Source organism: Phocoena sinus, chromosome 6, assembly GCF_008692025.1.
Source record: "Phocoena sinus isolate mPhoSin1 chromosome 6, mPhoSin1.pri, whole genome shotgun sequence".
NCBI classification, from domain to species: Eukaryota; Metazoa; Chordata; class Mammalia; order Artiodactyla; family Phocoenidae; genus Phocoena; species Phocoena sinus.
The window spans coordinates 11,056,550-11,070,692 of NC_045768.1; positions in this window are offsets into that span (position 1 = coordinate 11,056,550).

Consider the following 14,143-nt stretch of genomic DNA (forward strand, 5'->3'; position numbering starts at 1 on the left):
CATCCCTTGGGCACACCGTGGTAAAATTTCATGGAGAAAAGTCTTAAAAGCTAAAGTTAGAGAGATAAAGAGAGAGAGAACGGCTCATGCAATTGGCAAATAATTTCTCTTTGGAAGACAATGGAAAAAGAGCTTCAAATTTCTGGAGAAAATTGTTTTGATCTTAAGATCCTATACCCAACCCAACTAGCCTTCAAGAGTGAGAGGAAAATGAAAATGTTTGGGACAGATGCTCTGAACAAAATTTATTATTCACAGAATCTGTGAAGGAACTACTCAAGATTGCACAGTCATAACAGAAAACAAAAATGAACACAAGGCCATAAAAGACATGGGATACAGGAAACACTGATTTTAAAAAAGAATAGTAGAGCAGAAGCAAGAATTACCCTCCTGCAGCCTGTGGAATGAAAACCACATTCACAGAAAGATAGACAAGATGAAAAGGCAGAGGGCTATGTACCAGATGAAGGAACAAGATAAAACCCCAGAAAAACAACTAAATAAAGTGGAGATAGGCAAACTTCCAGAAAAAGAATTCAGAATAGTGATAGTGAACATGATCCAGGACCTCGGAAAAAGAATGGAGCTAAAGATCGAGAAGACGCAAGAAATGTTTAACAAAGACCTAGAAGAATTAAAGAACAAACAAACAGAGATGAGCAATACAATAAATGAAATAAAAACTACACTAGAAGGAATCAATAGCAGAATAACTGAGGCAGAAGAACAGATAAGTGACCTGGAAGACAGAATGGTGAAATTCACTGCTGTGGAACAGAATAAAGGAAAAAGAATGAAAAGAAATGAAGACAGCCTAAGAGACCTCTGGGACAATATTAAGGGCAACAACATTCTCATTATAGGGGTCCCAGAAGGAGAAGAGAGAGAGAAAGGACCTGAAAAAATATCTGAAGAGGTTATAGTTGAAAACTTCCCTAACATGGGAAAGGAAATAGGCACCCAAGTCCAGGAAGCACAGAGAGTCCCATACAGGATAAACCCAAGGAAAAACACACTGAGACAAATAGTAATCAAATTGGCAAAAATTAAAGACAAAGAAAAATTATTGAAAGCAGCAAGGGAAAAATAACAAATAACTTACAAGGGAACTCCCATGAGGTTAACAGCTGATTTCTCAGGAGAAACTCTACAAACAAGAAGGGAGTGGCATGATATACTTAAAGTGATGAAAGGGAAGAACCTACAACCAAAACTACTCTACACAGCAAGGATCTCATTCAGATTCAATGGAGAAATCAAAAGCTTTACAGACAGGCAAAAACTCAGAGAATTCAGCCCCACCAAACCAGCTCTACAACAAATGCTAAAGGAACTTCTCTAATTGGGAAATACAAGAAAAGGAAAGGGCCTACAAGAACAAACCCAAAACAATTAAGAAAATGGTAATAGGAACATGCATATCAATAACTACCTTAAATGTGAATGGATTAAATGCTACAACCAAAAGACACAGGCTTGCTGAATGGATACAAAAACAAGACCCATATATATGCTGTCTACAAGAGACCCACTTCAGACCTAGGGACACATAAAGACTGAAAGTGAGGGGATGGAAAAAGATATTCCATGCAAATGGAAATCAAAAGAAAGCTGGAGTAGCAATACTCATATACGATAAAATGGACTTTAAAATAATGAATGTTACAAGAGACAAGGAAGAACACTATATAATGATCAAGGGATCAATCCAAGAAGAAGATATAACAATTATAAATATATATGCACCCAACATAGGAGCACCTCAATACATAAGGCAACTGCTAACAGCTATAAAAGAGGAAATCGACAGTAACACAGTAATAGTGGGGCACTTTAACACTTCACTTACACCAATGGACAGATCATCCAAACAGAAAATTAATAAGGAAACAGAAGCTTTAAATGACACAATAGACCAGATAGATTTAATTGATATTTATAGGACATTCCATTCAAAAACAGCAGATTACACTTTCTTCTCAAGTGCACACAGAACATTCTCTAGGATAGATAACATCTTGGGTCACAAATCAAGCCTCAGTAAATTTAAGAAAATTGAAATCATATCAAGCATTTTTTCTGACCACAACGCTATGAGATTAGAAATGATTTACAGGGGAAAAAACGTAAAAAACACAAACACATGGAGGCTAAACAGTACGTTACTAAATAACCAAGAGATCACTGAAGAAGTCAATGAGGAAATCAAAAAATACCTAGAGACAAAGGACAATGAAAACACGACAATCCAAAACCTATGGGATGCAGCAAAAGCAGTTCTAAGAGGGAAGTTTATAGCTATACAAGGCTACCTCAAGAAACAAGATAAATCACAAATAAACAATCTCGCAAATAAACAATCTAACCTTACACCTAAAGGAAATAGAGAAAGAAGAACAAACAAAACCCAAAGTTAGCAGGAGGAAAGAAATCATAAACATCAGAGCAGAAATAAATGAAATAGAAACAAAGAAAACAATAGCAAAGATCAATAAAACTAAAAGCTGGTTCTTTGAGAAGATAAAATTGATAAACCATTAGTCAGACTCATCAAGAAAAAGAGGGAGAAGACTCAAATCAACAAAATTAGAAATGAAAAAGGAGAAGTTACAACAGACACCGCAGATATACAAAGCATCCTAAGAGACCACTACAAGCAACTCTATGCCAATAAATGGACAACCTGGAAGAAATGGACAAATTCTTAGAAAGGTATAACCTTCCAAGACTGAGTCAGGAAGAAATAGAAAATATGAACAGACCAATAACAAGTAATGAAATTAAAACTGTGATTAAAAATCTTACAAAAAACAAAAGTCCAGGACCAGATGGCTTCACAGGTGAATTCTATCAGACATTTAGAGAAGAGCTAACACCCATACTTCTCAAACTCTTGCAAAAAATTGCAGAGGAAGGAACACTCCCAAACTCATTCTATGAGGCCACCATCACCCTGATACCAGAACCAGACAAAGATACTACAAAAAAAGAAAATTACAGACCAATATCACTGATGAATATAGATGCAAAAATCCTCAACACAATACTAGCAAGCAGAATCCAACAGCACATTCAAAGGATCATACACCATGATCAAGTGGGATTTATCTCAGGGATGCAAGGATTCTTCAGTATATGCAAATCAATCAATGTGATACACCATATTAACAAATTAAAGAATAAAAACCATATGATCATCTCAATAGATGCAGAAAAAGCTTTTGACATAATTCAACACCCGTTTATGACAAAAACTCTCCATAAAGTGGGCATACAGGGACCCTACCTCAACATAATAAGGCTGTATTTGACAAACCCACAGTAAACATCATTCTCAATGGTGAAAAACTGAAAGCATTTCCTCTAAAATCAGGAACAAGACAAGGATGTCCACTCTCACCACTATTACTCAACATAGTTTTGGAAGTCCTAGTCATGGCAATCAGAGAAGAAAAAGAAATAAAAGGAATACAAATTGGAAAAGAAGGAGTAAAACTGTCACTGTTTGCAGATGACATGATACTATACATAGAGAATCCCAAAGATGCCACCATAAAACTACTAGAGCTAATCAATGAATTTGGTAAAGTTTCAGGACACAAAATTAATGCACAGAAATCTCTTGCATTCCTATATACTAATGATGAAAAATCTGAAAGAGAAATTAAGGAAACACTCCCATTTACCATTGCAACAGAAAGAATAAAATACCTAGGAATAAACCTACCTAGGGAGACAAAAGACCTGTATGCAGAAAACTATAAGACACTGATGAAAGACATTAAAGATGATATCAACAGATGGAGAGATATACCATGTTCTTGGATTGGAAGAATCAGTATTGTGAAAATGACTATACTATCCAAAGCAATCTACAGATTCAATGCAATCCCTATCAAATTACCAATGGCATTTTTTACAGAACTAGAAAAAAAATCTTAAAATTTGTATGGAGACACAAAAGCCCCCAAATAGCCAAAGCAGTCTTGAGGGGAAAAAGCGGAGCTGGAGGAATCAGACTCCCTGACCTCAGACTATACTACAAAGCTACAGTAATCAAGACAGTATGGTACTGGCACAAAAACAGAAATATAGATCGATGCAACAAGATATAAAGTCCAGAAATAAACCCACGCACCTATGGTCAACTAATCTATGAAAAAGGAGGCAAGGTTATACAATGGAGAAAAGACAGTCTCTTCAATAAGTGGTGCTGGGAAAACTGGACAGCTACATGTAAAAGAATGAAATTAGAACACTCCCTAATACCATACACAAAAATAAACTCAAAATGGATTAGGGACCTAAATGTAAGACCGGACACTATAAAACTCCTAGAGGAAAACATAGGAAGAACACTGTTTGACATAAGTCACAGCAAGATCATTTTTGATCCAACTCCTAGAGTAATGGAAATAAAAACAAAAATAAACAAATGGGACGTAATGAAACTTCAAACTTTTGCACAGCAAAGGAAACCATAAACAGGATCAAAAGACAACCCTCAGAATGGGAGAAAATATTTGCGAACAAATCAACGGACAAAGGATTAATCTCCAAAATACATAAACAGCTCATACAGCTCAATACTAAAAAAAAAATAACCCAATCCACAAATGGGCAGAAGACCTAAATAGACATTTCTCTGAAGAAGACATACAGATGGCCAAAAAGCACATGAAAAGCTGCTCAATATCACTACTTATTAGAGAAATGCAAATCAAAACTACAATGAGGTATCACCTCACACCAGTTAGAATGGGCATCATCAGAAAATCTACAAACAACAAATGTTGGAGAGGGTGTGGAGAAAAGGGAACCCTCTTGCACTGTTGGTGAGAATGTAAATTGATACAGCCACTATGGATAACAGTATGGAGGTTCCTTAAAAAACTACAAATAGGGGGCTTCCTTGGTGGCGCAGTTGTTGAGAGTCTGCTTGTCGATGCAGGGGACATGGGTTCATGCCCCAGTCTGGGAAGATCCCACATGCCGCAGACTGGCTAGGCCCGTGAGCCATGGCTGCTGAGCCTGCGCATCTGGAGCCTGTGCTCCACAACGGGAGAGGCCACAACAGTGAGAGGCCCTCGTACCACAAAAAAAAGCCAAAAAGAAAAAAAAAACAACTACAAACAGAATTACCATATGACCCAGAAACCCCACTACTGGGCACATACCCAGAGAAAAACATAATTCAAAAAGACACATGCACCCCAACATTCATTGCAGCACTATTTACAATAGCCAGGTCATGGAAGAAACCTAAATGCCCATTGACAGATGAATGGATAAAGAAGATGTGGTACATAAATACAATGGAATATTACTGAGCCATGAAAAGGAACACAATTGGATCATTTGTTGAGGCATGGATGGATCTAGAGAATGTCATACAGAGTGAATTACGTCAGAAAGAGAAAAACAAATATCCTATATTAACACATATATGTGGAACCTAGAAAAATGGTACAGATGACCTGGTTTGCAGGGCAGAAATTGAGACACAGATGTAGAGAACAAACGTATGGACACCAAGTGCGGAAAGCAGTAGGGGAGTGGGGCGGCGGTGTGATGAATTGGGAGATTGGGATTGACATGTATACACTGATATGTATGAAACTGATGACCAATAAGAACCTGCTGTATAAAAAAATAAATAAAATTCAAAAATTCCAAAAAAAGAATGGACAAACAACAAGGTCTTACTGTTTAGCACAGGGAACTATATTCAATATCTTGTGATACACCATAATGGAAAAGAATATGAAAAAAGTAATGTATATATAGGTATAACTGAATCATCTTGCTGTATATTTGAAACTAACACAACTATATGTCAATAAAATAAAAAGTTTTTAAAGTAAAACAAAATAAAAAAGAATCATAAAACTTTGTGGCTAAGTCTAATTTTTAATAGATAATAAAACAGCAGCAGTGGCAATGGCAACAACCACCCAGGAACTAAAACCCCAGATGATCTCAATGTGGGGTGTATTCAGGAGTGGGGATGGGAAGTGAAAGTGTTCTTAACTTGTTCAAGGAGAGAATGTAGATACTGAGGAACCCTAGACACATATAGAAAAATGTAAGTTTAAATATATGTTAAACATTTAAGAGAAGGAGATTTCTCTTTCTGAGTAGGATGTAGTAGGCTATGGCAGGCCAGGCCTCTCACTACATTAACTAGGAATAAAAGAGATAAATTGCAAAATCGTATTATTAAAAATATCACAGAACTATGGTAATGAGGACTAGATGAACTAAAATCTAGAGGAGTAAGAGCCCTTCCCAGACGAGTTGCTGATCAGCCTCAAGAGAATTTTCCAATTCTAAGCTGGACCTGAGGATCTTATTTAGCTCAGGCTGAGGACTACATAAGGAAAGAGAAGAGAACAAAACTTTCGATGATCCTGTAGAGCCAGTGGAATGGGTGGAATCTATAGGAGTACACAATGCAATGTGCCCACAGAACATTTTTTGAGTTCTGGGTTATGTGGGAGGATGAGTGGCTGAGCCCAAAACTTCTAAAAAGTGGAGTGAAATATGTGCTTTAACAGTGCTTTATTACACTAGAAGGAGGAGACTGCCACAAACACTGGTGCTCTCATCATCAAGAGGCTCAAAACTCCAAAGAGAAAAACTGAATCTCTCATAGTCATTTAGAGCTGAGGAGTCAAAGACATTCCAGTCTCTTAATCAAAAGCCCCCAGGGGTTTGGAAAAATCAGAGGTAGGCTGAGACTTACTAAAAGTGCAACTCAGCCCTGACTCAGCTCAATCCCTCATTGTATTGAAGTGATCAGTTCCTCCATTCTATCTGCCTAACAGAGGATTGGGGAAACCTTCATCTGGAGCCTCTATGATTCTTTTATATACAATGTGTGGCATATTTTTTTTTTAATTGCTAAACATGTATAAGGGCAGGGAAATGTGACCAATAATCAATTTTTTTAAATAGAAGCAAACACTCAGATAAATGAAATATTGGAATTATCAGACAAGGACTTAATAACTATGAGTAATATGTTAAATTGAATCATGGAAAAGAAGGACAAAATGAATGATAAGATGGAGAATTTCAAGATATTTGAAATTTATAAAAACAATCAAAAAAGCATTCTAAAACAAAATTATGAAAACGAAAATTAGAACTCATTAAATGGGCTTAACAGCAGTTTAGACACAGCTGAACAGGTAATTAGTGAAGTGGAAAATATGTCAGAAGAAAATATTCAGATAAGTCAGCAGCATGGAAAGAGGCAAGGATGGCAATATATAGAAAAGTGGCAAAGAGCTATGGGATACAACAAGAACAGGGAGTCTTCCTCTCTTTTCCCTGTTATAATTGTGTAATTGTTGTTCACGAAGCAGGGAAGAGTGGTAACGTGGCAGAAAAGGTATTTTGGAGAGATAATATCTGAGAATTTTTCAAAGCTAGAAAGGCAGTAACCCCAAAATACAGGAAGTCCAGCAAACTGCAAACATATAAAACCAAGAAAAAACACATCTGAGGGCAGTATAGGCAAAATATTGAAAACAAAAAAGAAAGATCATCTTAAAAGGGAAAAGAGACACTGAAGAGGAAGAGACACGTTACCACATTACCTTCAAAGAATTACAGTAAGACTTACAGCTGACTTTTCAATGGAAACCACAGGAGCCAGAGACAGTGGAATGAAATCCTTAAAGTGTAGAAAGAAAAAATCTGGCAACATAGAACGTTATACACAACAAAAATAGCTTTCAAAACTGAAAGTGAGATAATGATATTTCATATAAATATAGGTTGAAAAATTCATTGTCAGCACATTGGTGCTATAAGAAATACTAAAGAAAAAATTTCAGACTACAGAAAGCTTTTTCAGATTAGGAAAATGAGCCCAGATGGGCATATGGAACTGTAGGAACAAATGGAGAATGAAGAAAATGGATAAATATAAGGGTAAACGCTGTTTATAACAACAGTGATACAAATGTGTTGTGGAGCTTATAAAATATATTAAAGTAAAATATATGACAACAATACTACAAAGGTTTGGAAGTGATAAATGGGGTTAAATAGCTGTAAGATGCTTGCATCCTTCAGAAGATGGTAAAAGGACCTGCAGCTGTGGTACAATATCAAATGGTCTAATATACATATAACTGGAATTCCAGGAGTAGAAAAGAGAGAAAAATAAGGTCAGAAGAAATATTTGAAGAGATAAGAACTGAGAATTTCCCAAAATTAATGAAAGACACCAAATCACAGATCCAAGAAGCTCAGAGCACACCAAGGAGGATACTTTTTTTTTTAAGAGAGAGTTACAACATATTCAAACTGCTAAAAATTAAAGATAAAAAAAATCTTAAATCTTATAGGTGCCAGAGATAAAAGGCACATTGCATACAGAGGAACAAAGATGGGAATTATAACAGACTTCTCACAGAAACTACATAAGCAAAAGCCCTTAGAATGACATCAATAAGGTTTTAAAAGAAAAAAAAACATGTCAACCAAGTATTATCTACTTAACGAGAATATCTTTCAAAAATTTAGGAGAGGGTTTCCCTGGTGGTGCAGTGGTTGAGAGTCTGCCTGCCGATGCAGGGGATACGGGTCTGTGCCCTGGTCTGGGAAGGTCCCATATGCCGTGGAGCGGCTGGGCCCATGGGCCATGGCCACTGGCCTGCACATCCGGAGCCTGTTGCTCCACAGCAGGAGAGGCCACAGTGATGAGAGGCCCACGTACCATAAAACAAACAAACCAAAATTTAGGAGAAATTAAAAATTTTTAGATGAACAAAAACTGAGAAAATTCACAATCAGCAGATCCACACTAAAGACATGTTGGAAGATTTTTTTAGGTAGAAGGAACAAAATACCAGACAGAGCTTGGATCTACGCTAATAAATGAAGAACAAAGAAAATAGCCTAAGTTAAATACAAAATTCAATGTATTGTGTGTTTATAGCATATAAAAAATAAAATGTATGACTAAATAGCACAATGGATGTGAGAGAGAAATTAGAAACATACTGTTGTATGATCCTTACATATGCATGAAACAGTATAATATTCAAAAGGAAAAAGACTCATAAACAAATATTGAATACTAATTAAAAATATGCATGCTAAATTGCTTAAGGATGAGGTGTACTGATGCCTGAAACTTACCTTTAAAGACATAAAATATAAGATAGATTGATGATTCGGTATTAATATTGAAAAGCAAAGACCAACTATCACTGTTTGAAGGCAATAAGTGTAGAAAATCCAAGAGGGAAAATGACGAAAACCTGTGATAAACTAGTAGGAGAATTTAGTAAAGAGTCTGGATATTAGAACAACGTACAAAAATCAATGACTTTCCAAACCATTAGTACTAACCAATTATAACATTTTACACAGAAAATCTCACTCACAATAGTATCAAAAAGTGTAGAGTACTCAGGAATAGACTAATAAGAAAGGTGTCTAGCCTCTATAAAGAAAAGGGCACAACTTTATTGATGTAAGTAAAAGAATACTTAAAGAAAGATATACAGTGTTCCTGAAGAAGATTTTTAAACCACAAAAATTCTGTTCTCCCCAGATTAATTTATAAATTCAATGCAATCCCAATTAAAATTCTAATGGGAATTTTCAAGCTGATTCTAAAGTTTATTGGAGGAGGCAATATATACAAGAAACCTTAAAAAGAGACTTTTTAAAGAGACTTCATGGGGCTTCCCTGGTGGCGCAGTGGTTGAGAGTCCGCCTGCCGATGCAGGGAACATGGGCTTGTGCCCCGGTCCAGGAAGATCCCACATGCCACGGAGCGGCTAGGCCCATGAGCCATGGCTGCTGAGCCTGTGTGTCCGGAGCCTGTGCTCCGCAATGGGAGACAGCACAACAGTGAGAGGCCTGCGTACCGCAAAAAAAAAAAAAAAAAAAGAGACCACTATAATCTATCCAAATGCAAAGCTATATCTATGAAAGCTTTGTGGTATTGATGAGGGAAGATATCAGTGGACCACCAAAACATATGGGATTTAAAAAAATAACTATAGACACTTCCCTGGTGGTGCAGTGGTTAAGAATCCACCTGCCAACACAGGGGACATGGGCTCAATCCCTGGTCCAGGAAGATCCCACATGCTGCAGGGCAACTAAGCCCATGCACCACAACTACTGAGCCTGTGCTCTAGAGCCCACGAGCCACAACTACTGAGCCCACGTGCCACAACTAATGAAGCCCGCACATCTAGAGCCGGTGTTCCACAACAAGAGAAGCCACTGCAATGAGAAGCCTAGGCACTGCAATGAAGAGTAACCCCTGCTGGACGCAACTAGAGGAAGCCCACGTGCAGCAACAAAGACCCAATGCAGCCAAAAATGAAAATAAAAAAACTATAAAAGTTTTACGAAAAAATAGTAAAAGAATATTTTCATAATCTCATGGCAGGAAAACCTTCATTACAAAAAAATAAAATAAAGTAAAAAGCAAACAGTACCTAAAAGGAAAATATAGACAGATATAGCAAAACATATATAAAATTTCTATATGTACCTTAAGAGCTAGACTAGACAAAAGAATAACAAACGAATAACAAACGTTCCGTAGCTTACTCATTTTCCACCTGTGGCAGACATCATTAATCAATCTTAGAACAATATGCTGTTGAAATTATACAAGGTTTTACAGTTCTCTCCAATAGGACACTTTGGACAGACACTACCAGTCCATCATACTTAGCATAAAAGGTGAAACACTTTGACACTCCAGTGGTATACAATTCTTTCCTGTAGATGTGACCTATAGAGGTATTCATGAGCTTCCCAAGATAAAAAACTTTTGTCAGTACGAGATCATCCTGTTCCCTCAGAGCTCTCCTTGGTGCTGAAACTTGGTCTGAATTTCCCTGCGATGGATCCTGCCACTTCTCACGCTGCCACCACTGTTCATTAGGACCAAATTTCCCAACGCTACCAGAGATGCACCTTGTAAATAAACAGGACCCAGACTATGCTAAGGGATGAGAAAAGAATAGCTTGAAAGTAAATAATTCTGAAAGGGAAGTGTTAGAATTTGTTATGAGGTAGGATCTAACAAGACCAGAACCCAGGCAATTGTGGGAGTCAGAATCAGAGAAGCTGTGATGAACATTAGAGCATCCTGTAAATCATGAGTGAAAGTGTGGGTAGGGGATGGGAATCCAATAATATCAACCTAGGTATCACACCTGGGACAGAGTGAAGATGGGGCAGGTCTTAGAGACAGGAAATCAGACCCAAGTTCAAGCAGTGGGAAAGGGGAGTTAGAAATAATTATGTGGACATTGATTAAATTCAAGTGGACAGACTCTTGCTGGCTAATTGATACTTATTTCTTCATGGATACTTTTTTATCATGTGGCTCAAAGCCTCAACCCTCTAATCACATGGTTGACTTTCTGGCATGGTCAGCCTCCATCCTGCATCATCCCATTAGCATAAACTTTCTAAGGGCCCACCACAAGTCACCTTACTAGCATAAACTATCATATGTGGTCTGAGGAGGCCATCATGAATAACAAAGATAATCCTATCACTCAGGAAATGAGAAGGATTTGGTGGTTACCTTCTGGGAACCAGAGATAAAGGCCAGCAAAGTTCTTTATTACACACTGCCCATACCTTCATAAATTGTCCCTATGTTTAGCTCTCCCCAGTTTACCCAATTTGAGCATGCCGTCTCTTTCCTGCTGGGACCCTGACTAGTACAAGTGAAACTAAAATGAAACGCATCACTTCTAGCACTTCCTTTGACAAGAATTTAGTCACATGGCCATACCTAGTTGCAAAGGAGCATGGAAATATAGTCTCTAGGTGGGTGTGCATGTGCCCACCTACAACTCTGCTGTGATGGAAGAAAGAAAGGATGTTTTTGAGGGAATAAATGGCAGCCTGTCACACTGTCTAGGCATTTTTTAAAAAATAAATTTATTTATTTTTAATTTTTTGGCTGCATTGGGTCTTCGTTGTGGTGCACGGGCTTCTTATTGCAGTGGCTTCTCTTGTTGTGGAGCACGGGCTCTAGGCTTGCAGACTTCAGTAGTTGTGACATGTGGGCTCAGTAGTTGTGGCTTGTGGGCTCTCTAGAGTGCAGGCTCAGTAGTTGTGGTGCACAGTTGCTCCGCGGCATGTGGGATCTTCCCAAACCAGGACTCGAACCCGTGTTCCCTGCATTGGCAGGCGGATTCTTTTTTCTGTTTTGTTTTGTTTTGTTTGTTTTGTTTGTTTTTGCGGTACGCGGGCCTCTCACCACCAAGGCCCCTCCCGTCGTGGAGCACAGGCTCTGGACGCACAGGCTCAGCGGCCATGGCCCACAGGCCCAGCTGCTCCGCGGCTTACGGGCCCAGCCGCTCCGCGGCATGTGGGATCCTCCCGAACGGGGGCACGAACCCACGTCCCCTGCCTCAGCAGGCGGACTCTCAACCACTGTGCCACCAGGGAAGCCCCTGCAGGCAGATTCTTAACCACTGTGCCACCAGGGAAGTCCCTGTCTAAGCATTTTTGGGTTTTTTGTTTTGTTTTGTTTTTGGTTTTTTTTGTGGTACACAGGCCTCTCAGTGTTGTGGCCTCTCCCGTTGTGGAGCACAAGCTCCGGACCCACAGGCCCAGAGGCCATGGCTCACGGGCCCAGCCGCTCCACGGCATGTGGGATCCTCCCGGACTGGGGCACGAACCCGTGTCCCCTGCATCGGCAGGCGGACTCTCAACCACTGCACCACCAGGGAAGCCCTGTCTAGGCATTTTTAACATCTTAAAATCCTTGCCAATTTGATAGACAAAAGACGATATTTTGTCTTTTTTAAAAATTTATTTTATTGAAGTTAGAAAGGTATTTTGTCATTTTAATTTGCTTTTTTTTTTTGCTCACTAAAAAGGAAGACCACATTTTCACTTTTTACTGGCCATTTGCCTTTATTTTAATGTGATTTATCTTTTAGGCTCTTTGGTCTACTTTTCCACTGACTTTTTAGAGAGTTTTACTGATCAAATGAGCTCTTTTAGGTTTAAAAATAATAACCCTTTTTTGTCAAAGGGACTTAAAAAAAACAACAAACCTAGTTGAAAACTGAAATGAAGAAAGTAAATATAAAAATCACAAAAAAGGGGGACTTCCCTGGTGGAGCAGTGGTTAAGAATCCACCTGCCAATGCAGGGAACATGTGTTCGATCCCTGGTCTGGGAAGATCCCACATGCTGCGGAGCAACTAAGCCCATGTGCCACAAATACTGAGCCCATGTGTCACAGCTACTGAAGCCCACGTGCCACAACAAGAGAAGCCACCTCAATGAGAAGCCCAAGCACCACAAGGAAGAGTAGCCTCTGCTCGCCACAACAGAGAAAGCCTGCACGCAGCAATGAAGACCCAACGCAGCCATAAATAAATATCCTTAAAAAAAAAAAATCCCTAAAAAGGGACTTCCCTGGTGGTCCAGTGGGTAAGACTCTGTGCTCCCAATGCAGGGGGGCCCTGGTTCGATCCCTGGTCGGGGAATCCCGTATGCATGCCACAACTAAGAGTCTGCATGCTGCAATTAAGAAGTCTGCATAGGGCTTCCCTGGTGGTGCAGTGGTTGAGAGTCCGCCTGCCGATGCAGGGCATACGGGTTCGTGTCCCGGTCCGGGAAGATCCCACATGCCGCAGAGCGGCTAGGCCCGTGAGCCATGGCCACTAAGTCTGTGCGTCCGGAGCCTGTGCTCCGCAACGGGAGAGGCCACAGCAGTGAGAGGCCCGCGTACGGCAAAAATAAATAAATAAATAAGCTGGGCAATCCAAAGGCATTGATTACAAATCATGGCACGACCATTAAAAATGAAGACAGTTTGCAGGAACTACAGCAGACAGAGGACGTGGTGAATTGTACTGAACAAAATCCAGACTGTGAAAACCCTACAGGCCAAACGGGCAGCTTTCCTCAACACATAGATTTTAAGGAAAAGAACAAGTTGAAGGGGGAAGCTGTAGATTAAAAGAATTTAGGCATATTGAATTTTTTTAAATGTCCAACTAAACTATAGTGTCTAAGTGTATCCACTAGAGTGATAAAACTACAAAGAAATGCAAAGGAGTAACTGACATAAAAATGAGGGTAGTGGCTCTTTTGCAGGGAAGGAAGCAGCTGTGAC